The following is a 10602-nucleotide window of genomic DNA, read 5'->3' as shown; positions in this document are numbered from 1 at the left end:
ACAGAACCAGAGAAAGAAAGCAACTCTGGACAAAAAGAGCAATATCAATGATATTGTGAACCTAATTCATATTATATTATAAAAGCATAGCTTTTGAAACAACATAATGCTAACAAAAAGATACACAAGTGAATTAGTAGAATAGAATATGGGACATTAATATAAAATCTCACATACATCTTATTCAAGACAAAGATGTCATAAGAACATGTCAGAGCAAAGACAAAGTCATTGAACTGTTGCTGAATTTAGGCATGGTGGCATAGGCCTGCAACATCCTTACTCAAAAGATTAAAATGGGAGGATCAGTAGTTCAAGGTATTCTTAACTATCTAGTTTGAGACAATGTTCAGCACATAAACTCTTGTGTCCACATTTAGAACAGATTAAAAACACAGTATTAGCAACTAAAAGAGGCTCACAAAAGTGAATATTCACATGCAACAAAACAGAAGTATATCCTTCTCATCATGTACAGAAATTAACATAAAATTTATGAAAAATTTAATGAAACACTTAAAGTTTGAAGGTAATATGGAAACATGAGGGGAGATACTCCAAGACAGACAGAGAGTCAATGAGTTTCTGAGTAGGTACATTTAACAACCATTTCTTAATCTGAGATTATAAGAACTCCTCTCACTCACTTGTGTGTGTGTGTGTATGTGTGTGTGTGTGTGTGTGTGTGTATCTGCCTAAACTTTTTCCAGCCAAATTATTTGCATTGTAGTCACCATCTGTTTACTGGTGTAAAATTATTCTACAGTATGTATTACATCATTGCTTCTAAACACTTCCAAATATTGCTCCTTTATTCCTTTTCAATTCATGGGATTCTTTTTACATTATTAGATATTTAAAGATTGGGTAATAGCTTTCTTTAGTCCATTTTCATCATACCTGAAGGCAGGAAGCATTGTGGTGATATTTTGTTTATGATCTAACAAATAAAAATTGCCTGAAGATCAGAACTCAAGAAAGGGTAATAATTAATCTGATTCACATTTTATTACATAGATGAATGAGAGCCATGTCCAAGATACATGGACAATGCAGGATTAATTTGTATGTCCATTGACAGATCACTGGTTGTTTTGGGGATACATCCCATAATGACAATAACAAAAAAGAGGTTTAATTATTATTATTCTTAAATAAAATGCTGAAAGAAGATTTTGCCAATAGTATAAAATCAAAGGAAATTTGAACCAAAATAATCTGGAAGGACCAAAAAAATCAATATTTTACCAACGATCAGATTTTTTAAAAAAATTAGATACAAAGGTGGTTTTGATTAAAGCTATAGAAATACACATTGACAAAACTATAGTGATAAACATTTAATTTGTTCAAAGCCTCCTGATAAATGTTATTCTCAGGGCAACTTTAGCATCCTCATTTCTCAAGCTATAAATTAAGGGATCATCATGGGAAACACAATGGTATAAAAAACAGAAGATATTTTTCCCTGATCCATAGACCCAGCTGAGGAGGGTTGAAGATGCATAAATACTTGTGATTGAAAGAACGGAGAAACAGCAAGAATGTGGGAGCTACAGGTACTGAAGGTTTTGTTTATGCTTTCAGTGGATCTCACTTGAAGGATATTAAAGAAGATGAAGCCATAAAGATAAAGATGATGATACTGGGCAAAATAATATCTTTCCTACCTACAATAAGAATTTCTATTTCAGTGGCATAAGTGTCAGTACAAGAGAGCTGATGCACAGAGAAAAGATCGCAGAAATAGTGGCTGCTGGTGTTCCAGTCACAGAAAGTCAGTCTTAGGATGCAACTGGTATGGAGCATGGCACCAGAAAATCCCATGATGTATGAACTGAGCATAAGACAGGAACATACCTTGGGAAACATAGAAACATTATACAAGAGTAGCAATCATAGGTCATTTATGTCAGCATTCAGAAATCCCCCAAAGGAAAACAAGTAGAGTTGGATCATGCATCCTGTGTAAGAGATAACTTTCTCCTTCAGTAAAAAAAAAATTCATCAACGTTTTGGGTGTAATTACTGAAGAGTAACAAAGATTGATGAGGACAACTTTAAGAGTAAAATGTACATGGGGTGTGAGGGTGAGAATTAAGCACAATTAAAATGATCAGAGACAAATTCCCCAATGTGGTAGTTGTATATATTAGCAGAAAGAGTAACAACAGAGGCAATTGGAGGTCAGGGTCATTTGTTAATTCAAGAAAAATGAATCTAATCACCAAAGAACCATTCTCCAAACCTATTCTTCTTTAAGATAATCTGTAAACACAGAAGAATATTGTGACATTGTAAGACCACAAAAAGTTACTGAGATAGCATTTGTGAACTACATGACGGGAATGCCTATATGTATATATATATATATATATATATGAATTCACAGAAATTACTATTCATGCTATCATGATATAGTGTTATTTCCCCATATTAGAACATTGAAAGTTAAATAGAATAAATTAATTTCCAACAATCTAAAAAGGAATGATCATTGTTCTAGCCCTAGGTAGTTATGTGGAGACCCTTGTTGCAACGTGGAGCTAATCTCATCCAGATATAACTGTGGTGGCATCAGGAGTACCTACATTGTTTTAAATCTAAACTTTAGTTTAGAATTAGTCGGAGTAGGGGAATGATTAGGATCCCATGCTTTCTACAAGAAAATATATTAATCTAGAAAGATTTGAGAGAGGACTACCAAGATGAAAGTTCCTGACTGTGATACTGTAATACTTATGTTGCCTGAAACTTTTAACACCCCATTTTCTTTTCCAGGATTTACATGGGAATTTCATTGATTCCTAGAATTGTATAATATTAAATGAAAGGGCACTCATCAGATCCTTGACTTAAGTGTCAAGCTACTTCTCAAGCCTAATGTTTAAGACACTAAATGAAAACACTGTATCATCTCTCTATTATGTGCAATATAGCCAGTTACAGTCAAGAAGAGAGATCATAGTATTCATAGCTGGGGCCCATGGGATGGGAAATCAAGCACTGCCTGATAAACTGGAAAGATACTCAAATGAGAAACACAATAAAGTCTGGAGAGATATTTTTCAACAAGTTAAAATAATTAAGAATGATATATCTTTAATTCTCCAAATAAAAGAACACTTTGGAACACATTACCATTATCTGTATATGCATTCAAAACACAAAAGCAAGCCTTTACAAGAGAAAATGGAGAATCTTATAGTCAATTAATATTTCAAAGCAATTATAACATGTACCTTTTATTGAAAAGGACCCTGCAAGTATCAATGGAGGCAGTTATCTGCAAAGACTTGAGAATGAAAATTTGGCTTAGATTCACTTTGTCAACCTGGATAAAACTTGGGCAGTTCATTGTCAGCATGTTCAAAACATAGTACAATTTAAGAAAAAGCTTTCAGCAACAATAATTCCCATTCCTGGATTCCAGACAACAGTCATTCTGATACCAGGTACACAATAAAGCTTAAAGTGTGATTACTTAGAAGCTCCTTTGAAAAGAAGATGTGACAATGAGGGTGGGTTTTTTAGCTAAAGAGCCTACATTCTAGTGTGGTCTGTGATAAAGATGTCATAGAGTTGAGCCCACTATTAACTACATGTGACATCCTCCCTAATGATGGGATCTGTGAATGAAATATAGGAAGGGAAGAGTCTGGGATAAACATTCTGGGGTACTTTATGAAGTTTGCCTCTATAGCAAAGGGTGGATGAATTCTGCCTCCACAGATAATCAAAAGATCCCTAGGTCATTAACAGTATCCAATCCCAGTCTACTGAACAGAAACTAGATATTTTACCTCCTCCACTGAGAAGAGGCCCCTGCATGTTTAAAATTCCTGGTCTTCTTAGTAATCTGTGGTGCAAGGAGCTTTGGTCCTCAACAATATATGATTTATAACTGTTGGAGCTATATCAATAAAGATGTTTCAGGAAAAATGAAGACAGCAACATAAAGAAATTTCAATGTACCTCATTATGAGAGAAAGGGTTTTATTTCATTACTTTACCCTTGTGTTATTGGATTCTATAAGTCTCTGAGGATTTCAAACCTTTGATTATAAAAGGATACAGCACAAACTTAATTTTTAATATGTTCTACAATCACCATTAACTTTTTGTAATTAAAAAAAATACCCTTAATCATCTGAAGGGGTATCTTTTTTATTGAACTTACCAGCTAATGAAACAACAGGACTTTTGCATAGTTCACTATAATGATATACTTGGCTATAATAAACAAGGCTTTCTCAATCTCCTCTCAGTGCACAGACACAATATATAAAAATGACATAAGTTGATACTGTTCATATCCTAGACCAGGATGTTTCTTTTGTTCCTTAGATACTTGGCATTAAGAAACACATGTGCTTCTCTTTAGGGACTGTACTTCTGTGTTTGAGCCAACATTGAACCCCATTTACCAATACTATTCATATCTTAAGGGAATCCTATTGTGCAGCTATGTTTGCTCATTGTTCCTCCATCCTTCATTCCCAGTGTTCTATTCCCAGTATCCCTTATTACCTTATCACTATTTTTCCCAGGGAATGCAGCAACTATCTAAGGTATTATCTATCATAAGAGTTCCCCCAAATCACTTTACAAAATAATTTACTGTTGCTTTGTTTTCTCTTCAGTTTTCATAACCAAAATCAGAAAGCCCCTAATACCAAGCAAGAGCTCTCCCACTCAGCAGCATCCATAGACTACCAAGTAATATGTAAAATACTGCATCTTTGCCAAGTCATTTCAGTACTCACATGGCATTTCTATGTTAGTTTCCGGTTTAGTTCTTACATGAAGCATTTTATGCATGATTTCAACATCTATAAACATTTCAGAAAAAAGTATGATACCCAGGGACTTACTGATAGAAGTGACTTAACTAATTTACACATTTTATACAATAGGAATTATAAAAAAAATCATGCCTGCAGTTGTATTGTTGTGATGACAAAACAGAAAAGAATCATAAAATTGGTTATAATAAATCCCTACATAATGGGATATAGTGAAATTCAGCAATGATTATAAATCCTTGTTGGGGAAGTCCTATGTATATGTCAATAAAGCACTGCTGGCCAATAGGAATCTAGATAGGTGGGACTAGGAGTCCAGGAGGACTCTGGGAAGGAGAAACACAGAGAGTCAAGATGTAACGGTAGGGCCAGGCGGTGGTGACGCACGCCTTTAATCCCAGCACTCGGGAGGCAGAGGCAGGTGGATTTCTGTGAGTTCGAGACCAGCCTGGACCACCAAGCGAGTTCCAGGACAGCCTCCAAAGCCACAGAGAAACCCTGTCTCAAAAAATCCAAAAAAAAAAAAAAAAAAAAAAAAAAAAAAGATGTAACGGTAGGAAGCCCGGAAACCTCACCGGTAAGAGAAATATTTAGATTAACAATTATGGGATAAATACTTAAGTCAGAGCTATCCAGTAAGAAACCACCAAGGCCAACAGCTTCATAATTAATACAGTGTCTTGTGTGTTATTTGGGGACTACAACGCGGCAGAGCCCAGATGACTGGCGGGTGATAAACCAAAGTGGCTAGCAAGGAAAAAGCTTCTCTTTACAAATCTTAACTGACTTTATTAAGGAGTCATTTCTTGATTTATCATTAGTTTAAAATATCCTATGTCAAATGCATTTTTTCATCTCAGAGCAAAAATTAGCTAAATCCTTTCCCAGAGATTACTAGACCTGGAAGGGTATATTTGAAATTCATTGGAACATGCTTGGATGCCAATTGGTGGATGAGTAAATGAAGAAGACGTGGTATTTATAAACTCATTCAAGATTTTTATACTTCAGTAATAAAGACCAGTGTGTAATTAATATATGTCACAGAATAGACAGAGTTTGAACCATTGCTATAGAGAAACACAGTGGTGTGGGCCATGGTTCAAACATTTGATCTTCTCATCTCAGGAGATGTTCAAGTTCTTCTTTGCTACCTAGTTTGAGGCCAAAATAGACTACATAATATGTTTTTTCTTCAACAAAAATATAAAAAAGATAATAAGAAAAAAAGACATAGTATTGCCAGCAAGACTATCTATTCACATATTAATAAAGAGAATTACATTCTTATTTCTCATCCTGTAATAATCAAGATGAATTGTTTCAAAGGCCTAAATGAAACACTTGAAAGCTTGAGAGTAATAGACAAACACCAGCATAAAACTCCAAAACAGACACAGAAGCAATAAATTTATAAATAGGTATTTTATTTTTTGAGATCATAATTACATCATAAACCTTTTCCCTTTCCTCTTTCTCAACCCACTCATATACTTTTCCTTGTTTTATTTCAAATTCATTTGTCAGAAATCCTATTTATATGTAGGTATTTAATTATATGGGTAATGAAAATAAAGCAGACCAATAGGTTTGATTCAGTTAAATGCTTCTCCACAACAAAAGAAATGCTTATAAAGAATGGGGTGACTGTATTTGCCAGGTTTCCTTCAACATGAGATGAATATTTAGAGTGTATAAAAAAATCAACTATGTTAATCAGCAAAGGTAGTGAAAATGGCTGACATAAACACACACACACACACACACACACACACACACACCTTTATTCTTGATGAAATCCAAATCCAATCTGTATGATATTCTCTCTCATCTAACACATAATTGATATCATCAAGAAAAGTAAATAACGTATTACAGGAAGCCTGTTATTGAAATAAAACATCTGAACTACTGCAGGACATGTAATAATGGAAATTAAGAGAGAATACTCTATGTGGAATGCATTCAAATAGAAGGATACTCTCTCAGCCTAGACACATGGGGGACTGCATAGGCCCTGCTCCAAATGATATGACAGTCTTTGAAGATCCTCCATGGAAGACCTCACCTTCCCTGGGGATCAGAAAGAGGATGGAATAAGGGCTCCTTTGGTGGGGGAAGTGGAGGAGGAGAGGGAGAGAGAACTGGGATTGACATGTAAAACAAACTTGTTTTAATTTAAATTAAAAAAGAAGAAAGAATACTAAAAAATTTGTAATGGATAACAACATTTCTGGATGTTAGATACATAAAGAAATCAGTCCTAGCATATAACATAGAGAGACATACCCATGAGTGTTTCAGCACTATTCACAATAATAAATTATGGAATTAGCATAGGATCTCATCAAAGAATGAAGGGCTAAAATGCAATATATATGAACGATAGAGAATTATTTAGTTAAAAGAAGAAAGAAATCATTTCCTTACAGGAAAATTCTTTTCACTCAATATTGTCATGGTAGTATATATAAACAAGAAACAGAAGAAAAGACACTGCATGTTTTGTACCATATGTGGGATAAAACAACTCAAAGTACCAGGGGTGTACTGAAAAATAATAAGGAGGACAGATTTGAGGCAATTTTAAGGGGGGTGCTTTTAAGAATCATACTAAACATGAGTTCATTCAAATGTTACAATGAAACATATTTCTGTATAATTACTACATATTAATCATAACACTAAAAGATAGTAAGTTCACTTAAACACCCAAAATTAAAGGTTGGAGATAGGAAACTAGATTTTAAAAGAGGGTGATTGTTTCTGATAAGTAACTGCAGGTTATATGTATACATGCTTATGTTGACTTTCACTTCTGACCACTGAAGGCAATGCATGAAAGTGATAGCATGTACCTGTGTGCATGTAAAACTCTCATACACACAAAAAATAAATAAATACATATTTTAAGAGACTTCTCAACAGAGGATTATATCCTTAGCCATCAGGGAAATGCATATCAAATCAACTCTGAGATACCATCTTACTCCTATCAGAATGGCTAAAATCAAAAACACCAATGGCAATTTATGTTGGAGAGGATGTGGAGAAAGGGGAACACTCCTCCACTGCTGGTGGGAGTGCCAACTCATACAGCCACTTTGGAAATCAGTATGGTGGTTCTTCAGGAAAATGAGAAACAGTCTACTTCAAGACCCAGCAATTCCACTCTTAGGCATATACCAAAAAGATGCACATTCATACAACAAGGACATCTGTTCAGCTGTTTTCATAGCAGAATTATTTTTAATTGCTGCGCCTGCTGCGCAGCCTGTATCCCAGAATGTGGCAAGGGTGTCGGGATTGATGACACAGAGACTGGTCGGTTGCGTTAAGAAATCTTTATGCTCCCCAAGTCGGTTTAAGAGAACTTCCCAAGAAAACACTTCCCTTCAGAAAAACTTCTGCCATACATACACGCACACATTTCCCACACATCCTCTTTCTCCTCCTGGCTGGTGGTTAAATCTCTGACACCAAAATCGGTGACAGCAGGGAGCAGGAAGTGGCTAGCCATTGGGAAGATGAAAGTCAGGGTGTTTCAGTGAGCGAGCCCTTATCTGGAACTTATGGCTCCTGGAAATATTTCTTAGGGCACTGGATAGTTTTCAGTAAATATGTTTTCAGTAAGCATTGTTTCGCAGCTGCCTGCTCCCAGGCTGATGGAGGAGTGGGTTTCTGGCCAGGGTCTGTGGTCCCCACATGTAATGGCCAGAACCTGGAAGCAACCTAGATATCCCTCAACTGAATAATGGATGGAGAAAATGTGGTACATTTACATAATGGAGTACTACTCAGCAGAAAAAAAAACAATGGAATCTTGAAATTCACAGGCAAATGGATAGCACTAGAAGAAGCCATCCTGAGCAAGGTAACCCAGTCACAAAAAGACAAACATGGTATGTACTCTCTCATATATGGATTTTAGACATAGAGAAAAGGAGTACCAGCCCACAATCCACATTACCAGAGAAACTAGGAAAGAAGGAGAGTCCCAAGAGAAGAACACATGCTTCCCTACCCCAAAGAAGGGGGACAAGAACCCCTGAGAAAATTGAGAGCATGTGAGAAGAGAGGAGGGAGGTGGGAAGGGCAGATGGGGAGAATTGGGCTGGGGAGGAAAACGGGAGGACTGAGACAGGGGTGGAATAGGGGAGGGCAAGATAGGAGATGCCTTAATAGAGGGTGCCAGTATAGGTTTGGAGAGAGGTCTGGCACAGGGGAAATGTTAGAGGATCCATAGGAATGACCCCAACTAAAATCTAAACAGTGGTAGAGAGGCTGCCTTTGATTCCCTTCCCCTATAATGGTTGCCATTCCTAGAGATTTCATTCAGTAGCTGATCAAAGCAGAGACTGGCACCCATAGCTAAACACTGAGCCATAATCCTGGAATCCAGTTATAGAGAGGGAAGTCTGATGAGCAAAGGAGCCACGACATTGCTGGAGAAACCCACAGGAACAGTTGACCTTACCTAGTGAGAGCACCAGAGATCCTAGTCATCCAGTGTTGAACTGAACGAAGTCCTCTGGATGTGGGTGGCAGCTAGGAGGCCAGATCAGTCTATGGGACCTCTAATAGTGGAGTCAGTGTTTATCCCTATGTCACAAATTGACTTTGGGACCCCATTCCCTATGGAGGGATACTATTGCAGCCCAGATATGGAAAGGAGGTCCCCTCCCCCAAATGACATGATAGACTTTGGTGGTCCCAAGTGGAGGGCCTCACTGTCCCTGGGGAGTCGGGGGTGGGTTTGGAAAGTCAGTGGAGAGCATGTGAGAATGGGAGGGAGAGGGAATGTGGGGATTGATATGTGAATAAGAGTGCTTCTTATATATATATATATATATACATATATATTTATTTATAATACATATTATATATATACATAGTGCCAGTATTTGATATTTGAGTCACTAGAAGGTCAAATGATCACTTTAAAGTAAGAATAAATGGGTTTACTCAAAACATCTAAAATCAAAGAGCAAAAAATTACTTTAAACAAACACCCAAGCACTTAAAATTGAATGGGATAGAGAAAAATAAAATAAATATTGTTTATATCACTAAAGTTGTCATATAACATATGGAAATTGTCACTTGGTATCAGATTATAAATTTTCCTCTAAAATATTTGTCCATTTCTCTCAGAAGAAAATATTGTCATTGCATTGTTATTCGACATATTTTGTCACAGTTAATTTTATACATAAAACAGTACTTTCAAATTGTTCTTGACTCTCATCTTAGGAGTTTTCAAATTCTTAAACTGAACATTCTGTTAATATAAGAGATATAGCAAAGAAAGTGTGATTTAGTTGTATACAAGCAGTGTTGCCCCATAGATTTCTTCTTTTTATTTTGAAACTTTCTTAATATTAAATAGCATTAGTCAGTATGATAACCATACAATCCCTTTATTCTTCTTTTTTGCTTTTTGTTTTTTGGTTTTTTTTGAGACTGGGTTTCTCTGTATTGCTTTGGAGCCTGTCCTGAAACTTGCTAGGCCAGGCTGGCCTCAAATTCACAGAGATCTGCCTCCCTCTGCCTCCCGAGTGCCACCAATGCCTGGCAAATTCCTTTATTCTTAAATATTTCTAGGACCTTATATAAAAGACAAAAGCTGAAAGCATGCCGTTTGCCCATACTTTTACTTTGAAAAATTTTCCTATATTGAGTTTCAATATAAATCTGCTCTAACTCCTACTCCTACAGGTATACTCACTCGATGCACAATATAAAAATGAGTCTGCATTTTCAATAATTCTCCAATAAGAGATTAGACTATAGTATT

General features: G+C 36.1%; 1 pseudogene; it reads right to left on the bottom strand.

Moving 5' to 3' along the window:
- Positions 1–1349: 1349 nt before the first annotated feature.
- On the bottom strand, positions 1350–3358 carry LOC101839549 (annotated as a pseudogene).
- Between the last annotated feature and the right edge of the window lie 7244 nt (positions 3359–10602).

This window comes from Mesocricetus auratus, unplaced genomic scaffold, assembly GCF_017639785.1.
Source record: "Mesocricetus auratus isolate SY011 unplaced genomic scaffold, BCM_Maur_2.0 Super-Scaffold_100022, whole genome shotgun sequence".
Classification (NCBI taxonomy): Eukaryota; Metazoa; Chordata; class Mammalia; order Rodentia; family Cricetidae; genus Mesocricetus; species Mesocricetus auratus.
The sequence above is the reverse complement of the archived record's forward strand: the minus strand, read 5'-3'. Positions and strand labels throughout refer to the sequence as shown.